Source organism: Dromiciops gliroides, chromosome 2, assembly GCF_019393635.1.
Source record: "Dromiciops gliroides isolate mDroGli1 chromosome 2, mDroGli1.pri, whole genome shotgun sequence".
NCBI lineage: Eukaryota > Metazoa > Chordata > Mammalia > Microbiotheria > Microbiotheriidae > Dromiciops > Dromiciops gliroides.
This window is the reverse complement of record NC_057862.1, coordinates 307,262,948-307,278,861: the sequence shown is the minus strand read 5'-3', so window position 1 is coordinate 307,278,861 and position 15,914 is coordinate 307,262,948.

Below are 15,914 nucleotides of genomic sequence, written 5' to 3'. Positions count from 1 at the left end.
CATTTATACACTATAACTTGTTCAGACATTCCCCAATTGATGGGTATCTCCTTAGTTTCCAGCTCTTTGTAAGCTGCTGCAATTACTTTTTGTGTACATCAGTATACTTTCTTTAATCTTCTTTTGCATTGTAGGCCTAGTATTAGTATCACTAAGTCAAAAGGTATGTACAGTTTAGTGACTTTGGGGGCATAATTCCAAATTACTCTTCAGAATGACTGGAACAATTATTGACGCCAAAAATGCATTATTATGCATGTTTTCCCAGAATCCTCCTAATTTTCCCTTTGCAAAACTTTTTTGGTATGAGGTAGAAGCTTAGAGTAGTTTTAATTTACATTTCTATAATTATTAGTCTTTTGGACCATTTTTTCATTTGACTTTCATTAGCTTGGATTTGTTTTTCCTTTGAAAATTGTCTTTATATCCTTTGATCATGTATCTATTGGGAAATGGCTCTTGTCCTTATAAATTTGAATCAGGTTCTTATATAGTTTGGATTTAAGAACTTTATTAGAGAAACTTGCAAAGATTTTTTTCTCAATTAAATGTTTTCATTCTATTTTTAATTGCAGTAGTTTTGTTTGTATAAGAACCTTTCAATGTTATGTGGTAGTAGTTTAGTCATTTTCAGTCTTGTCTGACTTTTTGTGACCCTTTTGGGGGTTTTCTTGGCAAAGATACTGGAGTGGTTTGTCATTTCCTTCTCCAGCTCATTTTACACATGAGAAAACTGAGGCAAACAAGGTTAAGTGACTTGCTCAGGAACACACAGCTAGTAAGTGTCTGAGGTCAGAATCAAACTTAGGTCCTGACTCCAGGGCTGGTCTTCTATACACTGTGTCACCTACCTGCCCCTTTCAATGTTATATCTAAATTGTCCATTTTATCATCTGTGAGTTTCTCTATCTCTTGCCTGGTCATGAACTCTTCTCCATTCTTAGTTGAGAAAGATTTTTTCTTCTTGGCTGCTCAAATTTGTTTATGATATTGGGTCATAGGTTGCTTGTTGCTGTATTTTTTTTTTAATGTTAGATACCTAAAATTTTCTTCTATTTTTCAGTCTTCTGATTTTATTCTATTTCTTGTCTCATAGAGCCATTGATTTCTACTTGGTTCACTTTAATAATCAGGAATGTTATAAGTTGGGTAGTTTTCTACCTTCTGTTTTAAGTTGTTTTCTTCCTAATTCTTTCCTCCAGAACTCTAATTTCACTAAAATTTAATTTTTTAATCTCTTGCTTCATTTCTTCCAAAAACCCTTGTAGTCCTTGGGGCCAAGATATTTTTTCTTCTCTAAATTATGCTTCTAGTTATTGTGGAGTTGCTTTCTTTTTCTTAGTTTATCTCTTGGTTATCTCTGAATCCATATTTCTTCATAGTATTCAGTGTCTTTGTAATGTTCTGTTTACTCATAGCTCTAGCCTCTATTCCTGATTTGTAACTTTGTTCCAGGGCCAGAGTCTACCCCATCTTGTACTCTTCAAAAGGATGGTGAGGCCCCATTTGGTCTCAACCTCAATTTCTTGGCTTGTGGCCAATTTTATGCTCTCCTGGATCATCCAGGTTCAGAGTAATAATAATGTAGGCTTTAAGTCTTTTGTGAGCTCTCAAGTCAGTCTTCTGGTGCCCTTACTATGTTCTAGTCTAAGTGCTTCTAGCTTCTAGCTTCCAGCTCTGTACCTATAATCAAAGTGGTCAGAATGGTATGGATTTATTTCCTTTTTTTTTTTGGTGGGGCAATGAGGGTTAAGTGACTTGCCCAGAGTCACACAGCTAGTAAGTGTCAAGTGTCTGAGGCCGTATTTGAACTCAGGTCCTCCTGAATCCAGGGCCGGTGCTTTATCCACTGCACCACCTAGCTGCCCCCATGGTATGGATTTCTACCTAGGTTCCTGTGTATCTGAACATTATGGTTTTCTTTAGGTTTCAGAGGTCCCTAAGGCCACTCTGATCTGTACAGGCAGGCTTCAGGCTTCTTTACCTATGTTCAAGCTGGCTTTTCAGAGGGTGTTTGTGTGTGTGTGTGTGTGTGTGTGTGTGTGTGTGTGTGTATGTGTGTGAGTGTGAGTGCACACGTGCATGCTGGACTGGATGAAAGCACTTGCTATAGTTCCTCTCTGAATCTCTTGCTCACAATTTGGTCTGCTCTTTTTAGATCTTTCTTGTAATACATGTATAAGAACTACACTCCTCTGAGACCATTCATGAAGCCATCTTAACCAGGAATTCTATTCTATGCCTCTTTAAATAAGGTAAATCCTTCCAGAGACATTTTCTAATCATAAGTCTCATTCCATCAAATCTCAATAACCTGAGGTTTAAATTTTCTCTTTGTATTAGGATTTCTGGTTAAGCTCATTACCACACTTTTGTGCATTTTTAAAAATACATACCCTAGGCCATAGGTTTTATTGTTAGCTTTTCTTTTTGGATATCATCCCCATGTGTAATGCATGCCCCCAAACTACTTTGGGTTTACACAGTGCAGGTTCAGTCTTGAGGGCCTCTTACAAAAATCACTCTCAGGCTCATATAACCACTCAGAGTTTCCCATGGAAACATCAGAATTTGGCTTTGCTTTTCCTCTACCCGCAGTTACTGCAGCTAACATCAGCATTCAGCTCAAGTCTAGATATTGACTAAGAAGAAAAAAGACCTTCAGCTCACATCCAAGCGTTTAGACTAACAAGACGTCAAATTTGTTTAACCTGACAAAAACAAAAAAGACTCACACCCAAGCCCATAAACAGTAAAGGAAATTCTTTCCCTAAGTAGCTAGGGGACTCAGTGGATAGAATGCTGGGCCTGGAGTCAGGAAGGCAAGAGTTCAAATTCAGCCTCAGACACTTACTAGCTATATGATCTTAGGCAAGTCATTTAATGACTAGTCTCCTCCTTTAAGTCCCAACTAAAATACTGCCTTCTACAGGAACCCTTCCCTAACCCCTCTTAGTCCCAGTGCATTCCCTTTTAAAAATATTGCCTGTTTATCCTGCACATAGCTTACTTTGTATATATTTGTTTGTATGAGATCATAAGATCCTTATGGCTAAAAAAGTTGTGGTATGTGAATGTAATGGAATACTATTGTGCTGTGAGAAATAATGAGCAGAATGCTTTCAGAAAAACCTGAAAAGATGAACTGATGCTGAGTGAAGTGAACAGAACCAGGAGAACATTGTACACAGTGACAGCAACATTGTGTAATGATCAACTGTGATACTTAGCTCCTCTCAGAAGTACAATGATCCAAGACAATGCCAAAAGACTCATGATGGAAAATGCTGTCCACATCAAGAGAAAGAACTATGGAGTCTGAATGAGGATGAAAGCATACTATTTTCACTTTACTTTTTCGTGGTTGTTACCCTTTATTCTGTTACTTTTTTCACAACATGACTAATGTAGAAATATGTTTAATATGATTGTATAAGCATAACCTTAAAAAAAGTACTTAGTAAGGGGCAGCTAGATGGCGCAGTAGATAAAGCACTGGCCTTGGATTCAGGAGGACCTGAGTTCAGGTCCAGCCTCAGACACTTGACACAACTAGCTGTGTGACCCTGGGCAAGTCACTTAACCCTCATTGCCCTGCAAAAAAAAAAAAAAAAGTATTTAGTAAATGCTTGTTGACCAATTGGTGAGTATAACATCCCAGGCTTATGTACTTATACTACTACCATGAGTGGATCCTTCCAAGAGGGCAGAGAGGTTGGAAGTGGTGGTGGAATATTACTAATGAAAATTTTTGTTGTTGTTCAGTTGTTTTCAGTCATGTCCGACTCTTTGTGACCCCATTTGAGGTTTTTGGGTGAAGATCCTAGAGTGGTTTGCCATTTCCTTCTTCAGCTCATTTTATATATGAGGAAACTGAGGCAAACAGGGTTAAGTGATGGAAAAAACTTTTCTCTCTCCCTTTTCTATATTGATTTTAACATATTGTTAGTTAACATAGGATTTTATTTTTGGCTGTGAAGAGTGCCACCATTTTTACTGCCTCAAAATATGCCTTTGGTATATGCCACTCGATTGGCATGCTTTGGTTACAAAGAGGCTTTTTAATATCCTCGGGCAAGGTTATTGCTAATGGGGACCTTATTAAGGACCTCCTAGATGCCCTGAGACTGCCCTCAGCCCTAGCCATTGTACATTACCCTGCCCACATGGGGAATAGTGACCCTGTTTAAAAGGGGAATGCACAAGCTGATTCTGCTGCCAAGATCACTGCATTAGAAGCTACTGAATATGTATTTAACCTTTCACCTTCTGAGGATATTCCTTCCAAACTAACCTAGGATGATTTTGAAGTAGAAAGGTGGAAAAAGAGATTTAAGGTGAAATAAAGGGGGGGAATGTGATAAAAATTATTTGTGGTAAAGATTAATATCGAAAATTTTAGCTGAATCATTTGGGAGGGGCCACACTTGACCCATTCTGACACTGCGCATGCTATTAAGCCGCTTTTGAAGGAATGCCAGACCTCCCCTTTTGTGGGAGGAAAACTCTACCGGAAGGCAAGGCAACTTCCCGTGGGCAGGGCGTTCAAAAAGGTCGTGCTCTTTCAGCCTGGAGAGTAGTCTCTGGAGGTGGTGGCAGTTCAGAAGCATGTGCTTTGTGCTCGGTCTTGGGCATGTTGGTTCTTGGCCTGGCGGGCAGTTTGGGATTTGGTGAGTTTTGGGGGTTTTGTTTTTTGTTTTTTTTACAGGGCAATGAGGGTTAAGTGACTTGCCCAGGGTCACACAGCTAGTGTCAAGTGTCTGAGGCCGGATTTGAACTCAGGTACTGCAGAATCCAAGGCCAGTACTTTATCCACTGAGCCACCTAGCTGCCCTTTGGTGAGTTTTATAAAGGAAAATCCTAAATTCCTTTGAACCAGCTTAATCTCTGGGATCGCATAGACTAAGCTTAGAGCTAAGACTATTCATCTGTATTTCTACTTCCTTATTTCCCTAATTGGTTTCGCTTTTGTGGTCTAATTAATTCCCAAACAATAAAACCTGATCCTTTATGAACTAAAGCTCAGAGGCTCCTTTTCTTATTGGCCTGGGAGGTATATATAAAAAGAAAAGTTAAAGGGAGAGATTAATGCTCCGTATTTCCAATTTTGACCCTCACAGTGACTTGCCCAGGGTCACACAGCTAGAACATATCTGAGGTCAGATTTCAGGAAGATGAGTTTCCCTGATTCCAGATCCAGCAATCTATCCATTATGCCACCTAGCTGCCCACCACATATCAAAGGAATCTGAAAAAAGTGGGGTGGGGAGATGATCCTAGCACCTAAAGAAGTTCCAGAATCTTACTCTTAACTTGTAATTATTCACTTGTGTCTGACTTCTCAGTACCCCTTGGATCATAGCAAACCAATGCTGTCCATGAGATTTTTCTGAGCAAAGATATTGGAGTGGTTTGCCATTTCCTTCTCCAGTGGATTAAGGCAAACCGGGTTAAGTGACTTGCCCAGGGTCACACAGCTAAGTGAGTGACTGAGGCTGGATTTGAACTCAGGTCTTCCTGACTCCAGGCCAGGCACTCCATCCACTGAACTACCTAGCTGCCTCCTTTACTCTCACTATTTCTGAGCAAATAACTTAACCTGCTTGACTCTCAGTAACCTCATTTATAAAATGGAAATAATAACACTTACAGCACCTACCTCATGAATTTTCCATAAGGATCAAATGATATAATGTATAGGACAGCTATAAGCTTGGGGCAGAGAAGCCCTTCTGTGCTTGGGGAGAGGGGGGCAGGAAAAGGTAATAAGGGGGAAAGACAGTGGGAGTTGGGGAGGAAGGATGTAAGTTGCCTTAGGCACATTGGTTTTATTCCATATGCATATGTCTCTCCATATCTCTAATCTCTATACATGTCCACTCTTCCCCCTGTTGTTGTTCTTCCATCACTGAAGATGACCAATGATGTGAGGAAGGTCATATCTTGACTTGCAAGTGAACTGGATTTAAGTGAGGCAGGGCTGTGCAAAATCATCAGCCTTATTCACTCCTCTAGAGATTGGAGTCCAGTGGTGAGACATGGGTCAGGATACCTGGCAATGGACCAAATCCGGTGGGAGACTTTGGTCTTTTTAAGCCAAGGTCTTTCCCAAGTTGCAGTTTGTCTGAGGCAACACCCATTGAAGGCTAGGTAAGAATAGAGGCAAGAGGTGGCCTAGTTTGCCTTCACAAAAGAATCGATCACTCTTCCCACTGATGGTGTGTGAAAGATGATAATGTATATTTGCTACTCTACCCACTGTTCCCCTGAATAGTCGTGTCCTTTGGCTGAAAACAAAAGGTAAACACACTAGCGAGGGCTCATGATCTGTGGTTCTGTGAGTGAGTGCCACAGAGTTCCTTAAACTTTAGGTGACATCCTAGAGAGGACTCAACCTGCCAATGTGATTTCGGGGTGGAGGTGCCATATCTCAGAGGGGATACTATATTTTTCTTGTTTTCTCCTTGAAGCACTTCATACATTATTTTCAGGAATATTTCACCCTTCCTGAGAAACTGGAGAACAGGGGCATTCCTCTGGCCTTCTCTTCTATTAGGGAAACTAACCTGTGCTTTGTAAATACATAGTTATTGCCTGTCACTGGCAAAAGCACAAACACAGCTCATTCTCTACAGGTCCCTGGAAAACTCCACCTCTCTTCCCTATTTGTTATTCCTGTGGGGAGACCTCATGGCTGCGCTGCAGCAAACTGCCGGTTAAGCATAAGCTGGTGCTCTGGGGTCTTACTCACTTACTCACTGTGGTCACCTAAGTGAGGCTTTATGTATTTATTTATACCAGGCTTAGGGAGTAGGATAGCACTTTGCTCTGCTGCGCTGGATTGGCAATTAGCCATTCCTGCCAAAGCCCACAGAGAAACCAAAGCTACTTGTCACTGTTGAGAGATTCAAGGAGAATTTAATTGCCAGTGGAATGAACTTCTTGCTACTTCTCTCTCCTGTGCATTAAGAGACTGCCAATACCACCAACTCTCTCGCCACTTCTCTGGCCTCTCCCTGGTTGAGCTTTTGAGGCTTTTTGGGTAGTAGAGGATACAAAGGGGAAAACTACGGTCCCCAAAGTCTGGTAGAGGTGCCTGTGAATTTATGGAGCAGAATAAATTTCATTGTTGGAGTATGAAAGTAGGAAAACTCTCATAATTCCCAATATAAGTCCTATCAAGCCAAGTAAACAAGCATTAATTAAGCATTTTCTGTGTGCCAGGCATTGTGTCAATTCTGAGGGATACAAAAAAAGTCAAAAACAGTCCCTCATCTCAAGGAGCTCACAATCTAATAGATGAGACAGGTTAAATTTGGAGGCAATCTGAGAGGGAAGGCACAAGCATTAAGGGGAACCAGGAAAGGCTTCTTGCAAAAGGCTGGACTTTAGCTGAGACTTAAAAGGAGCCAGAGAAACTAGGAGGCAAAGGTGAGGAGGAAAGCAGGAGGCCAGTAGAAATTCACTGTCTAGTGTGAGGAACACTAGTGTGAGGCCAGTGTTAGTGCACTGCAGAGGGGAATAAGGAGTAAGAATGTCATAAAGGTAGGAGGGGACTAGGCTATAAAGAGTATTGAAAGCCTCCCACCCCCACCCCCCACCCCGCACCACCACCAAAAAAGGATTTTATATTCCATCCTGGAGGTGATAGGGAGCCACTGAAGTCTGGTGAACTGGGGGTTGACATGGTCTACCCTATACCTTAGGAAATCACTTTGACCCTGAGCAGAAGATGGTCTATAATGGGGAGAGCCTGGTGGCAAAGAGACCATCCAGAAGTCTATTCCAGGGCTTCTTAAACTTTTTCCACTCACGACCCCTTTTTACTCAAGACATTTTTACACAACTCCAGGTACATAGGTATATGAAATAGGTATAAATAACCTTTCACTGTTGCCAAAATGTTCACAACTCCCACATTCAGTTAAAGCAACCCATAGTTTAAGAAGGTTGGGTTTATTACAATAATTTAAGAAGAAAAAAAAATTTAAGAAGGAGGTGAGGCGGGTCTGCACCAGGGGCATGGCAGTGTCAGAGGATCAAAGGGTATAGGTGAGAGAGGTTGCAAAGGTAGAATTGATAGGATTTGGTAATAGATTGGATACGGGGTAAAAAAAATAATCTGGCATTGAGGATGACAACAAGTTTATGAGTTTGGGTGGTGGGTAATTCTCTCAACAGTTAACAGGGAAGTTAGGAAATAGGGAAGTTTTGGGGAAAAGATGCTGAATTCAGTTTTAGACTGACTTTCATGAGTTTAAGATGTGTCTACAAGACATCTGGCTTGAGATATCTAGTAGGAAGTTAAAGATACAAGAGTGGAGGTTGGAGCAGCTAGGAGGCACAGGGGATAAAGCACTGGCCCTGGATTCAGGAGGACCTGAGTTCAAATCCAACCTCAGACACTTGACACTAGCTGTGTGACCCTAGGCAAATCATTTAACCCTCATTGGGCCCCCCCCCCCCCCCGGCCAAAGAGTGGAGGTCAGGGAAAAGTTTAGGGCTGGACAAAGAGATCCAAGAATCATCTATATACAGATGGTACTTGAATCTATGGGAGCTGATGAGATTCCCCAAGTGAAATCATATAGAGGGAAAAGGGAAGAGGGGGCAGGACAGAGCCTTGGATGACATCCATTCTTTTTTTTTTTTTTTGGTGAGGTAATTGGGGTTAAGTGATTTGCCCAGGGTCACATAGCTAGTAAGTGTCAAGTGTCTGAGGCTGGATTTGAACTCAGGTCCTCCTGACTCCAGGGCCGGTGCTCTATCCACTGCATCACCTAGCTGTCCTGACATCCATTCTTAATAACCCCAACTTGGATGAAGATCCAGCAAAGGAGATTGAAGAGTAGTCAGACAAATAAGATGAGCCCCTGGAGAGAGGAGTATCATGAAAACCTAAAGAAAAGAGAGGCTATGGAAAGATTAATACTAGTAACAGCTAGGCTTGCAAAGTGCTTCACAAATACTATCTCATTTGATCCTCACAACAACCCTGGAAGGTAGGTGCTATCATTATTCCCATTTTACACATGAAGAAACTGAGGCAGACAGAAGTTAAATGTCTTGCCCAGGGTAACAAAGCTAATAAGTGTCAGAGGCTGGATTTGAACTTGTATCTTCCTGACTCCAGGTCTAATAGTTCATCTACTATGTCTAGCTACCTCTGATGTAACTTCAAAACTGATCCCTATTACCATTAAAATTGTGTCACAGGGGCAGCTAGGTGGTGCAGTGGATAGAGCACCGGCCCTGGAGTCAGGAGTACCTGAGTTCAAATCGGGCCTCAGACACTTAACACTTACCAGCCGTGTGACCCTAGGCAAGTCACTTAACCCCAATTGCCTCACTTAAAAAAAAAATTGTGTCACATACAGAAATATATTATGTATTTAATTAGATCTAGCCATTCTTCCCAAAATAATCTTGAATGCTAATGTCACTTCCTCACTCAGTATATATACTAAGTACTGGATTGGTGGGGTCTGAATGGAATGGTTTCAGTATTGTCCCTAATGAGTATAGATCACCATGTCAGAGGTCTCTCCCATTGCACATTTATTAGCTGTTTTCCTTCCAGCTTCATTTACTATATGTCTGGCATACAGTAGGTGCTTAATAAATGCTTGTTGAACTAAATTGAACTTCATCTACACATGTTCTCCTGATAATCTGGCTTAGTTGGGTCTCATGCCAAGTTCTGCAAAGGCTTGTTTTCCCTTAAACTGTTTCTCACTGTTTTCTGAAGAGAAAACTACATGTAATCTGTCATACTCCTCCATAATATTTGTACTTTAAACCAATGTCACCCTTGGCTTCTCTGCCTCTCTACTTGGCAAATAAACACAGTGTTTGTTAGCCACGATGGTTTCTAGGCTCTTTCAGCTCCTGATGGTGGTAAGATGAACTATATACATAGTTCCCAAGAGGACTGGCAGATGTGATTTCTGAGTCAATGTCAGAGATCTCTGAAAAATTTTGGATAATGGAAAAGGTAGCATAATATTGGAGAAGGACAAATGTCCTCTTTAAAAAAAAATAAAGGAAAAAGGATAGTTTACAAACTACACTGGGAGCTTATACAAGTGTAAAGAGAACTGGATTTGGAATTAGAGGACCCAGGTTCAAATCCCTAGTCTTCCATTTGCTGAGTAGCTTTAGATAAATTTATTTTTGAAAATTTTTGGACATTCTTTTTCTTTTTTTTTTTTCATTTTGAACTTTTTTTTTCTTGGTGAGGCAATTGGGGTTAAGTGACTTGCCTAGGGTCACACACCTAGTAAGTGTGTAAAGTATCTGAGGTCAGATTTGAAGTCAGGTCCTCCTGAATCCACTGCACCACCTAGCTGCCCCTGGACATTCTTTTTATAATTTTCAGTTTTAAATTCTCTTTCTCTCCCTCCTTCCCTCCATCCCCACCCCCATCCATTCAGAAGACAATATGATATTGGGTAGCCGATTTAATCTGTCTGGTCCTCTTCTCCTTATCTATAGAATTAGGGGTTAGAGTAGATTAATCAAACATTTATTAAGCACCTACTAAGTGGGAAGCACTGTGCTAAACCTAGGGATACAAAGAAAGACAAAACACAGTCCCTGCCCTCAAGGGGCTCACAATTTAATGAGGGAAGGTAATATACATAAAAAGGGAAGGGCGATAATGTAGGGCTGGGGAATGATGAAGTCCATTAGAATGCTGCCTTGGACACCCTCCTTAAATGGAGCTCTGAGAGAAGCTCTCCATAGTCCGCCCTCCACTCTCTTCAATCAAAGGCAGGGCAGGACCCATGGGGCAAGGGTACTGAGGAAGCCTGAGTCTGAAGGTTGATGTGATCTTGCAAAATGATGAGATTCCCATGAAGTTCTGGAGTACAGAATCTGGGAGGAGCTCTCCACTGTCTACCTTCCACCCTCTCCAGTCAAAGGGAGGGAGGAACTCCAGGGGCAGGGGCTACCAAGGAGGTGTTTCAGGACTGTTGACATCCTGTGGGATCAGGAGATGCCCATGAAGTCCAGGAGGGCAACTGGGTAGGAAATGATGAGATTTATCTCCAAGTCCTTTCCAGCTCAAAATCTATGATCCTATGAATCTTCTTTGGGTAATTGTGATGAAGTCAGCACCTTTCCTTTTACCCTTTACTCACTTTATGAAACAGTCTGGATTAGAGGTACTGAAATCACATATAATGGTTTCTTTTCACATTTTTCGTTTCATTTCATTTTGGTATTGATTCAACTTTTGCTCTTACAAGTCAATGATGTGACCGCATGCAGACAACTGGTTCCAAAAGAACTCCTACGTTACTAACCAATTACTTCTAATCTATCAAGCTACAATTTCATTTTTTTTGGGGGGGTGGATTTTTCAGTGCTCTTCAGGTCCAATGCCTTCCTATTAGAAAGTATTCAAACTAAAGAAGACTTACATGGACTGATACAGAGCAAACCAGGCAGAACCAAAATACTTTCCATGATGATTACAATTAAGTGAAGGAGGGGTGGCTAGGTGGCACAGTGGATAAAGCACCGGCCCTGGATTCAGGAGGACCTGAGTTCAAATCCGACCTCAGACACTTGACACTAGCTGTGTGACCCTGGGCAAGTCACTTAACCCCCATTGCCTGCAAAAAAAAAAAAAAAGAGAGAGAACAATTAAGTGAAGGAAAGCTGCAAAGCAAACTTCAGAACTCTGATCAATGCAGTATCCAATCATATCTAAAAAAGACTGATGAGGAAGCATGCCTCCTGCCTCTTGACAGAGGTGGAGGAGGACTATGGATATGAAATGATGCCTACATTTTCAGATATGGTTAATGTGTTGATTTGTTGTGCTTACCTATATTTGTTACAAGGAAAGATTCCATGGGGAGGAGGAGTCTGGCACATAATAAGTAGGTGCTTAATAAATGTTTATTGATTGATGCAATAAATCAATAAAAAAATTTATTAAGTACCCACTATTTGCCAGGCACTCTACTAGGTGCTGATTCATTGATTGGTTTGGAAGTGACACTGATATTTTTTAAAAATCAATAAAACATTTATAAACGGAAAAAAGAAAGTATTCAGGATCTCCAGACATAAGGCTTCTGTAAACACAAGCATTTGGCCTCATTCATTTCTTGATCCCAAACCATATTTTCCAACATACTTTTCATCATCTTTCCCTCAGCCCACCTTGGCATCAAGGTCTATGTTGATGTATACATGTTAGAGAATCTTGTCAGGTCCTTTATTGAATTGAGCTACTTCATCAATTGCAACAGAAGTCGGTTCATAAGCCACAATTGTCTTCCTGAGCATCTGTTTGCTTATGTTCATCCTGAGTGCTGCAAGGCATAATAAATGTGTGCCCTACAAAGGGTGTCTCCTGCTGCTCTGGGATGCATGATGAGAACAACTCAAATGATGGAGTTACAGGGTTTTAGAGTTATTAGGGACCCAAATGATCATCTAGGCCAATCCATACCGAAAAGGAGGAATCTCTACTATAAAGTAGATATCCAGCCTTTGCTCAGAAGCTTCCAATAAGTTGGAACTCACAATCCCCCCCAACCACCCAAAAAACTATCCATAGATGGAATGCTACCTTGTACAGTAGTTCTAATTAGAAGTTTTTCCTGTTATCAAGTCTAAATCTATTTCTTTGTAGCTTCCACCAGTGGTGCCTGGTTTGCCCTCTGGGGACACACTGAATAAATCTTATCCCTCTTCTACATACTAGCCTTTCAAATACTTGAACACAACTACACTGGCCCCCAGAGTCTTCTGGTCTCTAGTCTCTGCATCTCAAGTTCCTTTGACTGATCTTTACATGGCATGAACTCAAAGCTCTTGACCATCCTATCTGTCCTTCTTTGAAGACTTTCAAGATATCAATGTCTTTTCTACGACGCTGAGTGAACGGGATGTTCTAGTAGTGCTCTGCAGAGCGTGATGGGATCTCCTTATTCCTGGTAGGTATGTCTCTCTGTATCATATTAGTTGTTGTTGCTGTTGTTTTAGGCTGCCACATCATACAACTGATTCATATTGAACTAAAATCCTTAGATCTTTTTTGGATAGACCACCAACAATGATTCTCCAATTTTATGTTTGTGAAGTAGATCTCTTGAACACACGTATAAGACTTTGCATTGATACCTATTAAATTCTAACTTATTAGATTCAGGCCTAGTGTTTGAGCCTGGCAAGATCTTTTTGGATCCTGACTCCATCATCTGATCCCTGGCCCTTGTAGCTTCCTGTTATCTGCAAACTTAATGAGCATGCTATCTAAAGTTCCACCTTCTGCAACAAGCCTTTCCTAGTTGTCCTTAATCTTCCCTCTGAAATTATCTCCAAATTAACCTGGATGTGTCTTATTTGTACATAGTTGTTTGCATGTTGTCTCCCTTGTTAGACAGTGAATTCCTTTAGAGCAGGGACTTTTTTTTTGCCATTCTATATATGCCCAGAGCTTAGCACAGTTCCTATCACATATCAGGTGCCTAATATGTTTACTTGTTAATGACTAGAAATCTATGCTTTTATTCAAGCTACTGGAAAAAATATTAAATGGCACAGATCATTAGAGCATTCCATTAGAGACTTGTAAAATTAACATTTAAAAACATTTTTGTGGCAGCTAGGTGGCAGAGTGGATAAAGCACCAGCCCTGGATTCAGGAGGACCTGAGTTCACATCTGGCCTCAGACATTTGACACTTACTACCTGTGTGACCCTGGGCAAATCACTTAACCCTCATTGCCCCTCAAAAAAACAAAAACAAAAAGAGAAAAACAAACCAAAAAAAACCATTCTTGACTACTCTGAATTTGGTCATTCAGCCAGTTCTGAATCCCACTAATTGTACTATTGTCCAGGTTACATCTCTCCAAATTTTCCAAGCATGGTATAGTCTTAAAGGTTTACGAAGCACTTGACTTATATTATCATATCTGATCCTCACAATAATCCTCTGACATAGGTACTATTATTATCTCCATTTTACAGATGAGGAACCTGAGGCTTAGAGAGGTCAAATATAAGGCTAGAAAGAAAATGAGGCAGCATGATGGAGTCTTCTTGACTCCAAGACCAGTGCTCCATCCTCTACATATCCTAGCTGTCTCTAGAAAGCCAACTCCCATTTTCAAGGTACCACCTTCTTAGTCAGCTGTTCACTTCCCAAATTAAATTTTCTCTTGTTTATAATGGGCAATAGTGAGGCAAACACAACCTGCATGTTTCTCTCCCAAGGCTTCATCACCACTGGCATTCCTTTTCAGATTCCTTCTGCCAGCATCAATTGTGTCCATATCAATTACCAGAAAACGGGTAGTTGTCATCTGTGTTGCTGAGCCTTGGTTCTCTGTTGGGAAGTTCTGTTATGTTTTGGACATGTGCCTGGGAAGACAGAAGGCATTTCTATTGTTATCAAAGCAACCGAGTGCTGCTTCAGTATCTTTTTGTTTTGGGGGCTTTTTTGGTTTTTTTTGTTTTTGCAGGGCAATTGGGGTTAAGTGACTTGCCCAAGGTCACACAGCTAGTAAGCGTCAAGTGTCTGAGGCCGGATTTGAACTCAGGAACTCCTGAGTCCAGGGCTGGTGCTTTATCCACTGCGCCACCTAGCTGCCCCTGCTTCAGTATCTTTGAGCAGGGAATAACCAGTAACTTCTATTCATCTATCCTTCCTCTGACCCTTACTTGATGAGCTCTCATCTAATAGCTTCTTTGGGTTTACTCTATTACTCTTCTTCTTCTTCTTCTTCTTTTTTTTTTGCAGAGCAATGAGGGTTAAGTGGCTTGCCCAGGGTCACACAGCTAGTAAGTGTCAGGTGTCTGAGGCCGGATTTGAACTCAGGTCCTCCTGAATCCAGGGCCGGTGCTTTATCCACTGTGCCACCTAGCTGCCCCCTACTCTGTTGCTCTTTCAACAGCAAGTAGCTTCTTGCTTCTTCCTCTTAACCTAGAGCATCCAGCTCCTTCCTCTTCAGGAATGCCCTCAAATCTGTTTTTATGCTCTAATTAGACAGATATACTTTCCTTTCCCCTTCTTCCCATTTAACACTCTTCCACTCTCCAACACCCTACGTGACAAGGGTCAAATCTCCCCTCGTTGACTGCAGATTGCCTTTTCTTTCCCTGAACTTTTTTCTTGTCCACCCAGATTCTGGTCATTCTCCCTCCTTTTTAAAATGAGCTCACTGGCTGCCTCATAGTATTTCTCTCCATCCTAACTCTTGCCCCACTATAAGTGACTTCAATATACACCTCAAACTCTCCAATTTTCCAGGTCCTCAATCTGCTCAGTTCTTTTTACCTACTCCTCTATTCTGGGCAGCTAGGTGGTACAGTGGAGAGAATGCTGGGTCTGAAGTAAGGAAGACTCATCTTCCTGAGTTCAAACCTGGCCTCATTTACTAGATGTGTGACCCTGGGCAAGTCACTTAACCTTGCTTGCCTCAGTTTCCTCATCTGTAAAATAGGCTGGAGAAGGAAATGGCAAATCACTCCAATATCTTTGCCAAGAAAATCCCAAGCGGGGTCACAAAGAGTAGAGCAGGACTCAAATGACTGAACAACACCAACTTTCATCTACTCCACCTCAGCTACACAAAAATAATCTAACCTGTGATCTTGCCATCACCAACAAATGTTCCACTTCTATATCCATCAACCCTAGAATTCCTTTCTTTGATCATATTCTTTTATCATTTCATCTTTCCCCATGCCTTGAGATTCTTAACCCTGTTCTTTGTCCTCACCAAGACCTCCTATCCCACCACACCTCAAGACTTTCCCAGGCCATCACACTTGAACTCCTTCATCCCCAATTTCAATCCCTTGGCAAGCCAGTTCAATTCCATACTCTCCTCTGTTCTGGAATCTCTTGTTCCCTTTGTCCTTTTGCTGATCACACCTTGCAAAAA